This window comes from Lactuca virosa, chromosome 7 (assembly GCF_052849685.1).
Source record: "Lactuca virosa cultivar CGN04683 chromosome 7, Lactuca_virosa_CGN04683_v6, whole genome shotgun sequence".
Classification (NCBI taxonomy): domain Eukaryota; kingdom Viridiplantae; phylum Streptophyta; class Magnoliopsida; order Asterales; family Asteraceae; genus Lactuca; species Lactuca virosa.
The window spans coordinates 68221532-68240171 of NC_136432.1; the positions used below are offsets into that span (position 1 = coordinate 68221532).

At 38.1% G+C, this 18640-nt stretch overlaps 1 pseudogene; it reads left to right on the top strand.

The window, feature by feature from the left end:
* Positions 1 to 10045: 10045 nt before the first annotated feature.
* On the top strand, positions 10046 to 10922 carry LOC145125942 (chlorophyll a-b binding protein 16, chloroplastic-like; annotated as a pseudogene).
* Positions 10923 to 18640: the final 7718 nt, after the last annotated feature.

Consider the following 18640-nt stretch of genomic DNA (forward strand, 5'->3'; position numbering starts at 1 on the left):
TCTTCTCCACATCTTAAAGTGATATATCATCATAGAATAGCATGTAATAGTTAATACTTATAACTATCACGTGCTTTTGTCCTGCCAATATTATGTTTACCCCAACCATAAAAGTAGATATGCACCAAAGGCCTGGTAACGGATGGAGTTTCGGCGTGGGAACGTGTTAGTAACAAGATAAAAAAAACCCGGTTTCGGTTAAGGGAATCCTAACCAGCTATGAACACCTATGCAAGGATTTTAAAATTCAACCGGTCGTGGTCTTTTTTAATACCTAGTTATTAAACATTTTTTTTTTCTAAATCGGTTAGATAGTTCCGATTATCCAAACTTAAATAATTTATGTTAGAAATTTGGTTAGATGTGCTTGGGCCATAACTAGTTACGAAGACTCGTTTATAAGCCAAATCACATCGTTTATAGATTTTCTTGACAAACCCACTTAGAGTTTGGCTTCCTTGGACCTGGACCGGCAACTGTTGGATGAGGCCGCTATACAACCACCTATGTATATATGTATTCAAAGTATTGGACCACCGAGGCTTCTATATTATACCATTGTAGCCTTTAATGCATTGAAGTCGTCAAACAGAACTTGTTGATATGAACGGGTTGCATGTTTTCAAAAAGGATGCATCTTTGGCCCGGACCGTTTTTTTCTTCTTAGAAATGCACATTATAACTCTATATTTTTCATTTGCTTTTGTAAAATCATTTAAAATGGATTAAAAGGGCCTAAGCCATATATAACCGGTTATTGAGGCCCAACTATGGACCATTACGCCTATTAAATTGTTTTAACAAGTTGGTTTTTAAAGTTAAGGACCACTTACATACCTACTTGACTCAGACCAGATTTTTAAAAGGAAAGGTATTTAGAAGTTGGATTTTTGGGGATTTTATGGTCCTCACTTCCAACTTTTTTCGGACCAGGTCTGTTCGTTTGGCTAAGATGTTGAAGCCATTATTACGGAGCCGAAGCATGGCATCTCTGTGAACTCTTTTTGCTCAATAGTTAAATAAAGAGAAAGCAAATCACCTAAAGAAGAATGAAAGCTTCAAATCGTGTCAAAGCCAAGGAACTTATGCCAAGACTCCTGATACATTATGATTGAGACAGGATTCTACAAAGGGCAATATAGTTACAGGTCCCTCTTAAACAACTTCTTAGTGGAGAACAACCATCGGTCCGAATTTATCGTAAAATTGGGACTACTAAAGCGATATTTCACTCGAAGACGGAGACAGTCGGCCTATTGTTGATTTACTCTACCTTGCCTCACCGCCCTCTCATCTTTGTGGGCCCGGAGAGAACTGCTAAAGGAATTGCCATATTTTATCTCATGTATGGAACTTGACGCTCAAGTCTTGTTGCATTTCATTCATACAACTAACTTTGTACCATACCATATAACAAACACCCCACTTCGAAACCTATCCTCAAAGATTAGGGTGCGCACCGCGAGGTGTGAAGCGATCTCATACTAAATGAAAGACCATTCACTGTCAAGCCTCGCCCAAACCATGATGCCCCCTCTGCGACAAGTATTGACGGAGGCCCAATAAACCTCCTCCTGACCTAAAGAATCAATGATGATGGAGATGTATTGCGGTCGCGCGCATATGTAAATTTCATTGTTAAAGTGCTCCTACTCAGGGGCATATTTATGAAGGGGATAGGTAGGTTCTAGGACCTACCTAAATTCTCAATTTCATTTCTAATATACAGTAGAAAAATTAGGAACTACCTTAGAAAACATAGAAGACCTACCTTGAATTTGTTTTTTTTAAATCTCTTAAAAAAACTATTTTAAAAGGAGAAAAATATAAGTTATTAGAGACAATTTGTTATTTTTAATTATGAGATTGATAACAAAAAGTTAACCACTCTTATTCAACATGCTCAAAATATCGATAAATAAGTAAATTGCTCTAATAAAAAAGAAGCCATATGCCAAAGACTCTCACTTTCCGTTCGCCACTTTATCAATGGACTAATAATCAACTAGTTTTTCGTTAAATCGTACGAGTTTTTTCAGTTATATTTCAATCGGTTTTTAATATTTTTTATCGGTGGCGCCTGATCGGTTTTAATCGATTGAACCGGTTGTTCCAGTTTTTTTAAGGTACACGATCCGACCCGACCCGACCCCCAAAAGTGTTTTTAAATTTTTTTATTAGCTTCGCTTAATTTGGGAACAATGTGATTTTTTGTTCTCGATTCACCACTGCTCCTACCTTTCCTTTTCAAGGAGAGCAGTTGAGGTGAGCTTGCTTGAAATTGGGGCGCTTCTAGTGGTACCGTTAATCTCGAACACTAATTGCTATACACGAAAGCATCGCTTTCTAAGTAGTATTGTCACACAGCTGCCCGCCTAGAAGATCCGCTCTCTCTGTAGTGTTTGAACATAAACTCAAACATTATTTAAAGGGTCCTAGCTACGCCATGCGTTCAATAAAAAATCTTGAATAGAACGCAACAAGGATGACAAAAAGAGAGCGCTTTCCTGAAGAAAAAAAAAAGGACCTAAAGGAAGACCGTCTTCTCTTAGCTTTCTTCCTCAATGAAGCCAACATAAATCCGATCCAAATAAAAAAAATAGGTGTGGCGATCTTCCAAATTGAGAAAGTGGAAAGTTCCAAACATTAGGAACTATCCGCGGAGGAGTTAGGGGGAAAAGTAGCAAGTCACAAGAGCAAGGTGAGGTTTGGAACTCTATTGCGAGAGGGACGCCTCGCAAGCCGGGCTATTAGAGATCGATTTCGGATGAATTCAAGGGGGTGCTTTACGCCAAGGAGATGACACCGTCTTGTAGTCTCGGAGTTTTCTGGGATGAACGCTTGCCTTGTGCCAATTCTAATTTTGAACTACCGCAGACTTGTTTCATAATTTTCAACTGAGCGGCAGCAGTCTAGAATCTAATGCCCCTCTTTCAACAAACTTACCTGCTAGCGCGTCCGTATAAGAGAAGTTGTGGCGACTCGTGGAGTAGACAACTGTGTCACACACATTATTTTCGGATAAGCATCGACGATAGTTCGACATACTACTTTTGCAATGTTTATCACATGAAGAAGCTCCGAACCGAATTAGCACTTCTCAGATCGGGCGAGGCCTCTCCAGCGGAGTTGGGCGCCGGGGCCTGGTTGGCTAATGCTTTTAAGCCTACATTCGGAGACAGACCAAGCACCTCTTACGATATTTTTGAGGGGCGAAAGGTGCATGTGCGGTTTTCGTACGTGTCTTAACATTTTTTTCCTAAACGGTGATACCTCCAGGTTTGTTCGGGTTGTAAATACGGGCGATTTAAGTAGCCTAGTCAGGGATTTTTATGACTTACAATCAAATGGAACTCATAGTTTGTTTTCTTCCCCTCTGACCTGTGTTATCCCTTATGCATGCAATATTCTAAAATTAGTAGGTATTGGTTCTAGGATGACTATTGGAGAGAAAGTAGAATTTATTATGTGAAATAATGAATTGGTACTCAAATGATTTTATTAATATATTATTTGGAAATCATATTATTAATTAGTGATTAATCAGAAATTAATTTGATATTAATTTTGGGATTAAAGGCACTGATTAATAATGGATGTGTGTTTTGCAAATCACTGATAGTTGCAGAACTGGACTATTGGACTCCTTAATTAGGAGTGGTCGAAATCCTATAGGGAGGCCCTATAGATTTCGTCTAAGGCCTCATAAGGAGGAGTTCATGGGCCGCTTAAGCCTTAAGCAGGAATTAGGGTTTCCTCGAAAAACCCTAGCAACCCACAACTATGTAAACCCCTTCATACACTAGGAATTTCGTCCCTATGCACTCTATATTGAAACCCTGGCCGATTTTCTTGTCTCTCCTTCTCATCCTTTGCATTGGGAGTTTGTGACTCCATTAGAGGTGCAACACTTGGGACACTAAGCTTTCAAAAGTCAAGGATATTCAAGGAACTCTTGTTATTACTATATAACAAGTGAGGTAATATTCTAACCCTAATTTCATATGAATTTTGAATCTTGTATACTAGATCTAGGGTTATGGCTTTGGTATTCAATTTGCATGTTCAGTAGAGAAAAACTTAGATCCAAAGCAATTAGGGTTGCATGATCACATAGTCATGTTGTTATGCTCAAAACCCATCACAAATGTCTCATTGTGTGCCTCCCATTTTCCTTAACAACCATTCTTCTATAAAAATTCATCTTTTATCTTTATTGGTGCAACGTAAAACCTACAATAGCAACATATTTATGTTGTTTTTACAAATAATATCATGATACTTACAATTCATTACCAATAATAACAACATACCTAAACTTTTTACGTATAATGATGATATATAAAACCAATAAACTGTGTTTCCACATTTGTATTGAAATCCACATATGTTGGTTGCTAATATGGATATGAAATATAAACTGATAGTTATTATGGATAAAATATAAAATACGTTGTTATTAGTATAAATACATGTATGTAACACCCTGTTTATTTATTAGATAAATAAATAAATTAATGAACAAATGGTAGCCCTAAAATAAATAATTATATATCAAAGGATGGTCTCGAAGGGCTAATTATCACAGTTTCAGAAGTCAGGGGTTAAAAGTGTGAGTTCCGGACTCAGTTTGTTAATATTTATGAAGACAAGGGCTCCGTGGTAATTATTTGGATTTAATTTAAAAGGAAATGAGGTGGAAGGGCTGAATATGTCATGATTAAGATATTGGGGGCTGTTTGGTAAATTTTGTACCTAAATTGTAAAGGTTTTATAGGGTAGGGTTTAAATGGTAAAATTGGGGCTGAATTTTAAAGAAAATATGAAGGGAGGGGCCATTATTGACATTATGGCAAACTTTTATATGAGTCGGGTATTTAAAGTCCTGTAACCCTAACCCTAGAGGGGATCTACAGCCGCCACTTCTCTCCACCCTTATGCCCCCTCACCGGCGCCACTGATAGTTTCATTTTATTTACTTCTTTTTATAGTTTATTTTAGCACATTCCATCTCATTTTAGTTAATCTTCATGCATATTTTCTCTTTTTGTTATTTTTCTCCTTTACCGCGTGCTTTCCAGTCTTTTGAGCTTATTTGCAGGATTTATCGAAGACTATTTGTCATTGGAGGTATGGAAGGAGTGCGGGACTTTTAGAGGCTTGCGGATTGCTTGTGGACTTGAAGTGGTGTGATTGGTCATGTTGTCAACATAATCAAAGGAGCAAGTTGGGCTTAATTTTAGATGAAGAATGATGATGATATGAAGAGAATTTTGAGCTATAGAAGATCAAGGAAGCAATGACCCATCTTGGGAGAGTCAAGAAGACACAATTGGCCTATCAAGAACCTTTACATGTGGGCTGGACCAAGAAATAAAGGAGCAAAACTAGAAGGCCAATAAAATGGGCCAAATGGCCCAGAATCCACGCGGTCCGCGTGGATTTACAAATGGTCCGCGTGGATCGCACTGTGGAGAATCCGGATTTTTGACTTTTTAACTCTATTTTGGGAAGGTTGGTGGAATGCTTTTGGGGGACTTTTGGATCCGATTTTTGACCACTTTTACTGGAGATTTGAGGCATTCTTGACATCCAACACATGGAAGAACAACACATTTTACTCTCTAAGAAGATTTGAAGATTTTTGGTTCTTTCATCTTGAACAATGTTTGGTATCTCTAATCTCTCTTGTTTTTCTTTAATCTTAGCCATGCTAGGCTAGATTTACCATTTGGTTGACTTGGATGTAATTGCTTGAATGTTTTGGTTATTTTGAAGAACTCCATGAACTTGTGTTGAATATCTATGATTATATTTTCTATGAAAACTTCCTTCATGTTTATATATCTCTAGTCATGAATATTGATATGTGATTGTTATTTTTGTTGGTTAAATTCTTGGCTAAGTAATGGGTCTTCAATTTAACAAGCAACAATTAGTTTAAATGTTTGTTTTCATTTCATTTAGACTAGGAAAATATTTTCTCCATAGTAGTAATGAAAGCAATAGATTACTCTTTGGACTTGGTGATTCTTAAAACCTAATGCTAATTGATTTTCACAAAATTACATGCTTCATTAGTTTTGTGACTTTGATTTAGGAAATATGTTATGAGCTTCTCTAGTCATTTTAATGCAAAATAAGAGTTAAGGCAGGTTATGCTTATAAATTGCCATAGCCAAGTTAGATTATAAACACAAGTATTGCACCTTGGTATTCTCATGATTAATTAACCAAATGTTCAGGTAATGAAAGTCCAAAGTCAACCATATTTATCTTATTGATTGTACATCAAACTTTGCTTTTGTTGAATTGTGTTTTTAAATATTAGTGTAATTCTAGTGTTCTTTTAAACATATCAAAAGATCAAAATCCCCCAATTTTATTTTATTTTAGTTTTACATGTATTTGTACAACAAGATTATCATAGAGTTATAAAATTGAACCAATCTCCGTGGATACGATCCCTTTACCACTATACACTATTTTAGTGTAAATGATTTAGGGTTATTAATTTTGTTGGCCTCGACAACCACCAGCCACCATCATTCCGGATCTCTCCTCCTGCCGTTCGTCAACCTACAGCCGCACCACCCTTCTCGTTTCCGATCGAGCAAAACCACCAGACGATCCCGTTCCGTTCTAGGCCACCGCCTTTGCCACCGGGATTGGATGTCATTCAGCGCCGCCATTCCTCTCGCTACCGACGACGACGAGGATGACGAACGGGAATCCTTCTGCTGCTGCTGCTAACGCTCTCCGTCACAGCCCTTCTCTCCATTCCTCTATGAGATGCTTCAGCTGGAACGTCCACCACCGCCCATGCGGTTCATTCTAGCCGCTCCGGTCAACACCCACCACTCCGAGGGGGGGGGGTTGCCATGTACATCTCAATCGGCAAGTCGCATGTATGCGCGTTCTCCTGTCGCTGTTTGTTATAGGCATGTTGTTTGGTCTAAAACCGAGAACAACTACCATAGCAGCCGGCCATGGTGGCTGCTGCCGTCAACACCATCATTAACCGCCGTCTGCTGCCCTTTCGTCGCCACCAGCCGCCATGGAAGGTGGCTGTGTGCGTGTGTGTGTGTGTGTGTTTTTTGTGTGTGTGCTTGTATTAGTGCGTATGGTGTGTGTTGGTCTAGCCTGAAAATCAAGAACAACCACCGCCACCACCGTAGGGTGGTGGCTGCCGCCATGAACCACCGTGTGTGTGTGTCTTAGTGATTTAGTGTGTTTATTTTGGGATTAGAGTTTGTAAAATGTAATCATAAATTGGAATAATGAAAAAGGAACCCTAACCACCACCATGAGGTGGTGGCTGCCGCCACCGGCTGCCGTGTCGGGTGGCGGTGTGCCTCGTTGATGTTGTGATTCGGTTTGGATGTTTGGACAAGGGACTAAAACCCTAATGGGCCTTGTAAGCCCTAATGGGCCCAATGAAGCTTAATGGACCTAAAATCCCAAGCATGTGACTAATGTGCCTAGTGAAACCCTAATGGGTCTAATAAACCCTAATTGACCTAAGGAAACCCTAATGGGCTTAAGGACATGGTTTTGGGCCTATTGGACTAATATGGTTTGGAAACCCTAATTAGGGTTTGGAAAACCCTAATGCAATGAAACCCTAATTTGGGGAATTAATGGGGACACACGGAAATCATTTGATAACTTGAAATATTAAATAATAATCATTGGCAAAAATTAATCTAAGCAATATTGGACTTAATGGATTAAGTCCTTAATGGATTAAGTCCTTAGTGGATTAAGTCCTTAATGGGTTAAGTAGGAAACATAACCCTAATTGTCATTTTATGTGAAACCCTAATTTCACTTGGGTTTATTGTTGGGCCTTTCTATTGGGCCTTGATGATTTGGGTTATTAATGGGCCATCCAAGATCAAGCTAATGGACTAGAATAATTAATGGGCTTTGAGGTAAGGTCTATATGAGGAGTTGGGCCTAATTTGGAAAATTGGGCCATAGTTTGGTCCTTAATGATTATATGATATTGGACCATTAGACTGTCAGAGGTTGGACTGGAATAAATGGTTGGGCCTTAGAGTGAGACCATGTAAAGGTTTGGGCCCAATTTGGAAAATTGGGCCATATGTTGGGCTTTGACTCATAGTTGAATTTTTGGCCTTTGATCGGGCCTTGGGCTTGAATCAAGCTAAGATAGGGGTAAAGCAGTCCTTTACCCCAAGCATGGACTTATGATTTTTGTATTGGAACCCAATTATTAATTGGGTGTTATTTTGGTGTTGACAGTTTGGGAATCTGTCATCCAGCAGCTGGGGTTGAGTCTGCGGGACTTCAACAGTGTGGGATTGTGTCTGCGGGACTTCAGCACCGTGAGGTGAGTTACCTTCAAGTAGCGGTGGGTCTACGACCACAATGTCGGCCCCCAGTAGGAGTTGTATTTTAGATGATTGTCTTTGTGATATTCATCTAGGTTTGCTACTACCTGATATGTTTATGTGCTAGCATGATATGTTATATGTGATAGTGGTAGTAGGGGGAGAATAGTCCCCAAGTTCGGGCGTTAGAACCGAAGGGTAGGTCGGGCACCCCAGAATTGCCTAACAGTATGTTTATGCTATGATGTTATGTGGTAGTAGTAGGAGGTGAAATAGTCCTCGGATGTCGGTCGTAAGGACCGATGGGTAAGTCAAGCACCCCAGAATGGCTTGACCTGGGTAGTCAGGCACCCCATAATTGCTTGGCAGTATATGTGTGTTATATTATTACGTGGTAGTGGTAGGGTGAAATAGTCCCCGATAGTCGGGCGAAATAGACCGACAGGTAAGTCAAGCACCCCAGAATGGCTTGACTTGGGTAGTCAGGCACCCCAGAATTGCCTGACAGTATGTTATTGTATGGTGTGTGGTATGATGGGGAAACTCACTAACCTTTGTGCTTATGGTTTACAGTTTTGGTTTCAGCTACTCGTTTTCAAAGGAAAGGAGTCGGCTTGATCGCATCGCATCACACTATGTTTTCCGCACATGAGATCTTTGGTATTACACTCTGATATTGTTTTATGATAACATGTTTTCATTATTCCTACTTTGGTTTTGACATGACATGATATTATGGATTTTTTATTATACTGTTGGTTTTATAATAACTTAATTAAAACGAAATTTTTGGCATTGAATTTTAGGATGTTACAATGTAACTACGTTTTTATTGTGGATAATGAACTAAATATAAGTAAATTTCTATTATGGGTAAAAGTTTTAAGTAAAATGTAATTACAGACATTAGATAAAGTAATTTGATGATATATTTAAATAAATGTATGCTGATGTCATGAACGAATAAATATATAAGGTACATGCCACTCTTGCAAGAAATAGAATATATAATACCATGACGTATATAATTCAGATTTAGAATCAATGAATTATGATTAATCAAACTAGAAAGTTAATCTTGATGGAATTTGTTCATAAATGCAAGAATGATGACAAAACGCACTAAAAATTAAATATGATTACGCTGAATGTGTCATATATGTTCAAGACCAGCTATCACACAAGTATTCTTATATGATCCTTCCTCCCTTAAAATTCCATATAATCAAATAGACATGGTTAAGTTATCAACATTAAATTTTCCGGTCGTTAACATTCGACACACAAGACTAATGCTAGAGTTATTTATGCTTTATATGTGTATATTAGTAAACTCATCTGAATTCAAAATGAATATTGTTATATGATGGATTCCACTTTTAGTTTTTGCAAAAAGATCCACTAACTAATTATACTTGTTACGTATACGTAGAGTGGGCACTGAGTAAGGTTTGTTTGACGTACATGAGTTTAAGTGTTTTTTAAACATTTGGGATAGGAAATCTTGGAATGAAATTAAATGTACAGTGTCGAATTTTAGTTGGTGTTCTAAATAGATGTAATTCATACGGATCAAATATATCAGCCTCCAATCAAAAACAAACTAAAGATCCGGAAGATAAACAGTACCCTACAAAATGCACCATCCTATTTATAGCACTTGTGAAGAACCATATGACTTAAAGCAGTCAGCCCCCAACTTTCTAAATATTCTTACTTTCTAATTTAAGAAAACTTACAATGGCTGCTTCCACCATGGCTCTCTCCTCTCCTTTCGCAGGCCAAGCAGTCAAAACAACTCCCTCAAGTTCTGAGCTTTTCGGAAATGGACGGGTTTCCATGAGGAAAACTGCAGCTGCCAAGAAGGTTGCGACATCAGGAAGTCCATGGTACGGCCCTGACCGTGTCAAGTACCTAGGCCCATTCTCCGGCGAGGCTCCATCATACCTGACCGGTGAATTCCCAGGTGACTACGTCTGGGACACCGCCGGACTTTGTGCTGATCCATAGACATTTTCCAAGAACCGTGAGCTTGAGGTCACCCACTGCAGATGGGCAATGCTTGGAGCTCTTGGCTGCGTCTTCCCTGAGCTCTTGGCCCGTAATGGTGTGAAGTTCGGTGAGGCTGTATGGTTCAAGGCTGGATCCCAGATCTTCAGTGAAGGTGGTCTTGATTACTTGGGAAACCCTAGTTTGGTCCATGCTCAGAGCATCTTGGCTATCTGGGCCACCCAAGTCATCTTGATGGGTGCGGTTGAGGGCTACAGAATTGCCGGTGGACCATTGGGTGAGGTTGTTGACCCACTTTACCCTGGTGGTAGCTTCGACCCATTGGGCCTTGCAGATGATCCAGAGGCTTTTGCTGAGTTGAAGGTGAAGGAGATCAAGAATGGAAGACTGGCTATGTTCTCCATGTTTGGGTTCTTTGTTCAAGCCATTGTGACAGGAAAGGGGCCGTTGGAGAACTTGGCTGACCACCTTGCTGACCCTGTTGCAAATAACGCCTGGTCTTATGCTACAAACTTTGTCCCCGGAAAATCGGTTAGATAGTCCCGATTCTACGTACTTAAATCATTTAAGTTAAAAAATTGATTAGACAGGCTTGGGCCATAACTATTTACGAAGACTCGTTTATAAGCCAAATCACATCGTTTTTAGATTTTCTTGACAAACCCACTTAGGCCAAGTTATAAGAGTTTGGCTTGCTAGGACCTGGACCGGTAAATGTTGGATCAGGCCGCTATACAATCACCTATGAGTAGATGTGTTCAAAGTATTGGACCACCGAGGCTTCTATACTATATCATTGTAGCATTTAAGGCCTTGAAGTCGTCAGATAAAACTTGTTGATATGAACGGCTGCATGTTTTCAAAAAGGAATGGTCTTCACTTCCATGCATCTTTGGCCCGGACCATTTTTTTTCTTGTAAGAAATGGACATTATAACTCTATATTTTTCATTTGCTTTTGTAAAATCATTTAAAATGGATTAAAAGGGCCTAAGCCATATATAATCGGTTACTGAGGCCTAACTATGGACCATTAGACATATTAATTTGCTTTGCCAAGTTGGTTTTTAATGTTTGGATAGAAGTAAGGACCACTTAAATACCTACTTGACTCAGACCCGATTTTTAAAACGAGAAGTATTTAAAAGTTGTATTTTTGGGGATTTTATGGTCCTCACTTCCAACTTTTTTCAGACAAGTTTCGTTCCTCTGGCTAGGATGTTGAAGCCATTATTACGGAGCCAAAGCATGGCATCTCTACGAAATCTTTTTGATCAATAGCTAAATAAAGAGAAAACAAACCATCCAAAGAGGAATGAAAGCTTCAAATCGTGTCCAAGCCAAGGAACTTACGCCAACTAGTCCTGATAAATGTTGATTAAGACGAGATTCTAAAGGGGCAGTTACTAGTCGTATAGTTGTAGTTCTCGCTTAAGCAACTCCTTAATAGAGAACATCCCTCGGTTTGGATTTGTCGTAAAATTTAGACTAATAAAACGATAGTTCACTCAAAGATGGCAGCAGTCGGCCTATTGTTGATTTAGTTTTCCTTGCCTCATCGCCTTCTTATCTTTGCGGGCCCGGGGGGGGGGGGGGTACCTGCTAAAGGAATTGCCATAGTTTAGCTCATATGTGGAACTTGACGCTCAAGTCTTGTTTCATTTCATTCATACAACTGACTTTGCCATAACATATAGCAAATACCCTACATCGAAACCTATCCTCATTGATTAGGGCGCACACCACGAAGTGTGAAGCAATCTCATACTAAACGAAATAACTTTCAGTGTTAAGCCTCGCCCGAAAACAGCCTCCACTCATGCTTATTCGATTAGGTTTTATGTCGCAATCAATGATGCCCCCTCTTCCACAAGTACCGACGGAGGCCCAATAAACTACCCGACCTGGAAAATGATGATGGAGATGTATTGCAGCCGCACACATATGTAAATTCCATCGTTAAAGTGCTCCTCCCTTTACTTTTCAAGGTGAAGCGGTTGAGGTTAGCTTACTTGAAACAGGGGCGCATCCAGAAATCTCGAACAGTAAATGCTATACATGAAAGTGTTGATTTCTCTATAGTATTTTCACTCACCTAGAAGAGCCACTCCCTCTGTAGTGTTTGAACATAGGTTCAAACATTATTTTAATGGTCCTAGCTACACCATGCGTTTGATAAAAAATCTCGAAAGGAAAGCAGCATGGATGTCAAAAAGAGAGCACTTTTATAACACCCTGTTTCGAGTCGTTCCATAGTTCGGGTCCATGACCTGACGATCAATTATCATAAGGATTCGGGCCTTGTGGAAAGATAGGTTTAAACCCATTTGGATGTGGGTAATGTAGATTATGTGATCCAGGAGTTTGGTTTACGCTTTGGAGCCCAATGGTAAAATGGGAAAATTAACGTTTCAGACTTCTTTTATGAATTAAGAATTTTATGTCGATGTGTTTTAAGTTAAAAGTAATTAGATAGGGTTGTATAGCTCCTCAACACATTTTCGTGGATATAAAGATAATCAAAATCAGAGTTGTAACAAAGAAGTTATGACCATTTGAAGTTAGTACAGTTTTGGGTTAGCCGCAACGCTTGACGTACGTGGAAGTATGATGGGCGTACTAGGGTATCCCTGAGTATGATGGGCTTATGCGATCAGCGCCCAAACCCTATTTTCCTGGTTTGAGCCATATTTAAGCTCCTTAACTTCCACAAACTCATTCCATTCTCAGCCTCCACCTCTCCAACACCCTCCCTTGAAACCCTAACCCTAGTTTGAGACTTGTGAGCAAAAAGAAGGTGTTTTAAGTGTTTTGGAGTGTTCTTGGTACATCTTGGAGAAGAAGGAGCTCATTGGAGAAGTGTTGGTTGTTGGAGCTTATAGATCCAGACTTTGTTCACCTTGATCTTTCTTCTAGAGGTATAAAGCTTGAATTTTGATGATGTATTTGTTAGATCTAGCTAGTTTCTCGTGTTATGAGCTTTTGGTCACTTTAGTGCATAAACTTTAGATCTTGAAAGTTTGTGACCTTGTTATGGATAAAGTTCAACTTTATCCATCTAAACATCATATTGATTCAAATATGAAGCTTGGAGGCTTGGACTTAATGGATTATGTTGAAAAAGATGCACTTTTGGTCCGTTGGAGACTTAAAGACTAGATCTTGGTTGTTTGTATCATTCTAATGGATGAAGTTGGAAACTTTATCCATTATGGAGTTATTAGGAACCATAAAACAAATATGATATTGGACATCCTATCCCCACCATGCAAGAGTTAAGATGTCTTAATGGATAAATAAGTTAGGGTTTTAGCTTTTGGACCTTTTCTAATCATGGAAAGTCATAAAGGTGGAAACTTTATGACTTAAGTCGATAATTTGAGATTAGATCTGAGTTTGGACATTTTGGTCTTAAACATTAAGTCCTAAAATGAGAAATGATCACCAAGGGGGTACGTTGGGCGTACATATGTGTACGCTCGGTGTAATACATGTCTTCACGATTTCATGTTGTCGTGAGTTGTACCTTAAGCATCAACGAGCATTATGTGGGGCGTACGTGTTTGGTACGCGGGGCGTACTCGCAAGGTTCTCTTTTTGGGCCTTTTGGGCCTTGGGTCTTTTGGAAGTTGGGCCATGAGTTGTTGGGTCAGATATAAGAAGGGTAAAATGGTCTTTTACCCATGGTAATGAAAGAGAATGAATTGGACCTTGGATTATGGGGAATTATCTTAATTATTAACTAGGGATAATTTTATTGTGTTCAGTGTGAGGAACCCGATAGCAGCAGCGCATGTGTTTCAGTTATCTCGACTCGAGGTGAGTCTCCTCCCAGTGTTTGGCGAGTCGAAGGCACCAATGCCGGCCCATGGATTATTGTTATTTGTATGCAAGTTATCTTTGTGACTCTTGCATGTGTTGTATGTATGTCGAGCGGGGCCCGATGCTAGGCGGGGCCTGATGAGTGTATTGGGCGGGGCCCATCGCATGTTACTGATAGATCTTTACCGGGCGGGGCCCGATGGATGTATATATGTATGGTATGTGGTATTTTTGGGGAACTCACTAAGCTTTGTGCTTATAGTTTATGTTTATGGTTTCAGGTACTTCCGGTTTGAAAGGGAAAGGTTCGTCTTGATCGCAGCGCATCTACCCATGTTTCCGCACTTTGTGACTTTGGGATTGTACTTTGATAACTATTTTTACTTTGATATGCTTTTGAATGATTGTAAAAGGATAAATGGTGTTTAAGGTTGAATTGAAAATGAAAATTTTACCTTATAATTTTTGGGATGTTACAGCTTTCTTGCACTGAAAAAAAAGTACCTAAGAGAAGAGCATCTTCTCTTAGCTTTCTTCCTCAATGAAGCCAACAAAAATCCGATCCGAATAAAAAAAATAGGTGTAGCGATCTTCCAGATCAAGAAAGTGGAAAGTTTCAAACATTAGGAAACTACCTTGGGAAGAGTTGGCAAGAAACATAGCATGTCACAAGAGCGAGGCGAGGTTTGGAACTCTACTGTAAGAGAGACGCCTCGCGAGCCGCTCTTTTAGAGATCGATTTTTGATAATCCAAGGGGGTGATTTACGCTAAGGAGAGGATACCGTCTTGTAGTTGCGGGGTTGTCTGCAATGAACGCTTTCCTTGTGCCAATTCCAGTTTTGAACTACCGCTGACTTGTTTCATAGTTTTCAACTGAGGGGCAACAGATCTAGAATCTATTGCTCCTCTTCCAATAAACTTGCTTGCTATCCCAACATATCCACGTAGGCGAAGCTGTGGCGACTCGTGGAGTAGACAACTGTGTCGCATTCATTATTTTCGGATAAGCATCGACGATAGTTCAACGGACTACTTTTGTGATGTCTATCACATGAAGAAGCTCCGAACCGAATTAACACTTCTCAGATCAGGCGAGGCCTCTCTAGCGGAGCTGGGCTCGGGCGCCTGGTTGGCTAATGCTTCTAGTCCCACATTCAGAGACAGACCAAGAACCTCTTACGATATTTTCGAGGGGTTAAAGGTGCATATGGGATTTTCGTACGCGACTTAATAGTTTTTCCTAATGGTGATATCGCCAGGTTTGTTCGGGCTGTAAATGCGGACGATTTAAGTAGCCTAGTCAGGGATTTTTATGACTTACAATCAAATGGAACTCATAGTTGGTTATCTTCCCCTCCGACCTGTGCTATCTATTATGCATGCAATATTATAATATTAGTAGGTCTTGGGTCTAGGAAATGCCAACAGACAAGCAAGCCGAACCACCATAAACGAGAGACAAGAAAACATCTTTGATTACGAATAAAAGGAACAATCTAAAATAGACAAAGATCTATCTAATTTCGGGATTGTGTGACTCACCAATCGACCCATCAGTGATCGAGTTGGAGAGCATATGAGATTTATCCATCGGGTTTACTGTGTGCTTTTTAAATATTTTATATATTGATTTTTTTCCGTTTGTTCTTTTATAACTATTAAGGTCTTCAATTTGTAAATTTATAAGAATAAATATAAAGACAACATTTATTGTAATTTCGTAATTTATATAGTTTTATGGACTAATAATACAATTTTTGCACTTATATATGATTTCCAAAAATAATCTTCAAATAAAGTTATAAATCTGAATATAGTTTTAAAAATAAATTATAAATCCTTTTATATATATATATATATATATATATATATATATATATATATTTTGTTGTCAATATTTTCTTAACATATGTCCTCAACATTGCACAAACAAACCTTGTATGTATTAAAATTTTATATTTTACTGACAAAATGTTTATTAACATGTTACGAATCGCAATATCATTCTACCATTTATCTAAAGTTTTCTTCGTTTTAGAACACGTATAGACTTTGCATAATGGAGAAGATTACTAATATGAACAAAAGGATGACACTAAAATTCTCTCAAGTTTCTATATGTAATAATTTACAACAACATGCCCTAAGATTTCTCTATGGCGTATTCACCATGTACTTGTGTTCTGATGTTGTTTATGTATCATTATGATTGAATATTTAACCTACAAATGTGTTAGTGTTGGCATTGATCTACTCCTTGTGGTGAGTCAACGTTACATGCATTCGCACAAGGTATTATTTTTGTATGTCAATTTACACCCCCCCCCCCCCCCCCGCCCTCCACCTGTGTCAGCTGTACATGTCCGTCTGTAAATATTTGTAATATCATTTAGTTGAAGCATTCAATCTACACCTAAGGCATAATTGTCGACATATGCGTCACCCTCTTAACCCATCTACCCCATCCTAATATCTACCCCATTTTAATGGGATCCTAGTGATTTTGTTGATGTTGAGTTTACCTATAAAGGTATATACATTGAAAGAACATTTGTGGTATAATTAGTCATATGTATGATCAGCTACCTTAGTTATGGCTAGAGATTGAAGATAAAGTAATTCTTTGTATTGTATTTGTCCCTTTTAACACAACTTTTGCATTAGATTTTCCCAAACCTTCCGTATCACAGTGGTAGTAATTGAAGGTACGATCAAATGTCTCATTATGCCTTCCCATTTTCATTAACAACCATTCTTGTATAAAAATTCATCTTTTATCTTTATTGGTGCAATGTAAAACCTACAATAGCAATATATTTATATTGTTTTTAAAAATAATATCACGATACTTACAATTTATTACCAATAATAACAACATATCTAAACTTTTTACATATAATGATGATACGTAAAACCAATAAAGTGCATTTCCACATTTGTATTGAAATCCACATATGTTGCTATTATGGATATGATATATAAACCTATAGTTATTATGGATAAAATATAAAATACGTTGTTATTAATAGAAATACATGTAACTACATTTTTATCATGGATAATGAACAAAATATAAGTAACTATCTGTTATGGGTAACAATTTTAAGTAAAATGTTATTACGGACATTAGATAAAGTAATTTGATGATATATTTAACTAAATGTATGTTGATGTCATGAACGAATAAATATATAAGATACATGTCACTCTTGAAAAAAAAAACAGAATATATAATACCATGATGTTAATAATTCAGATTTAGAATCAAGGAATTATGATTAATCAAACTAGAAAGTTAATATATGATGGAATTTGTTGAGAAATGCAAGAATGATGACAAAACGCACTAAAAATTAAATATGATTACGTGAATGTCTCATATATGTTCAAGGCCAGCTACCACACAAGTATTCTTATATGATCTTTCCTCCCTTAAAATTCCATATAATCAAAATTAAATAGGCAGAATTACGTATATACCCTTCCTAAACATCTAAATATCGTATATGCCCGACCTAAACTTAAAATATCGTATTTGTCCTTCTTAATGTTTTTTAATATCATATATACCCAAATCTATTTTTTAAACAATTTTTATTGATTTATAATCTTTTTTTATCATTTTTAAATCATTAAAACTAGAAAACATTGGAAATGGACAATTTTGCCCATGCTTCTAAATTCCAATACAACATCAGGTGACGTAAATAATTAACTCACATCCTGCTTCATCAATTGTAATCCCTTGCTTCTTCGATCGCAACCTAGTGGCTTCTTCCCTATCGCACACGAGGAGCCTCCTATTCCATCCAGTTGTTTCACATGCGCATCATGCATCAGGTAATTAAACACAAATGAATTGTAGACCAATTTGTCCCTTGCTGCTACCACCACCAACCTGGGTATAAAAACAATTTAAGCGAATCAAACCATAAACAACCTCAGTAGACTTAGTAGACTTAAGAGCAGAAAATAAATGACTTGTAGATCAATTTGTTTACCTCTAAAGGGATTATAATCGAGACTGATACTGAAGTATTACTTACAGAGTATTCAAAAGATAACCACTTTCATTAAACCAGAAAACCAAAGTCAAACAAACCATGGATAAAGTCACAGGCTATTCTAATCGTTCTATGTATCTCTTCATGTCAACAACATGTTGACAATAGAGAATCAGATACATATTTCACTTCAAGTATTGTTATTAGGAAAGCTAAGTCTGTTGATTTTCCATTTCTTGGATCTCTCTGCCTTGCTATTGATTTGACTCGGTGACTAATGAAGGAATACAGGGGAAAACGAAAAACCCTTGACCAAATGATTGATAATTGGGAACCGATGTTGAGCTTGAACTCTTTAAATGGAATATCCAACTTTTGTCTTCGATAAGGAAGGGGGATATAAGGTATAAGGTATAAATACTTGTTGGTACTGGCGATTGCAGGAAG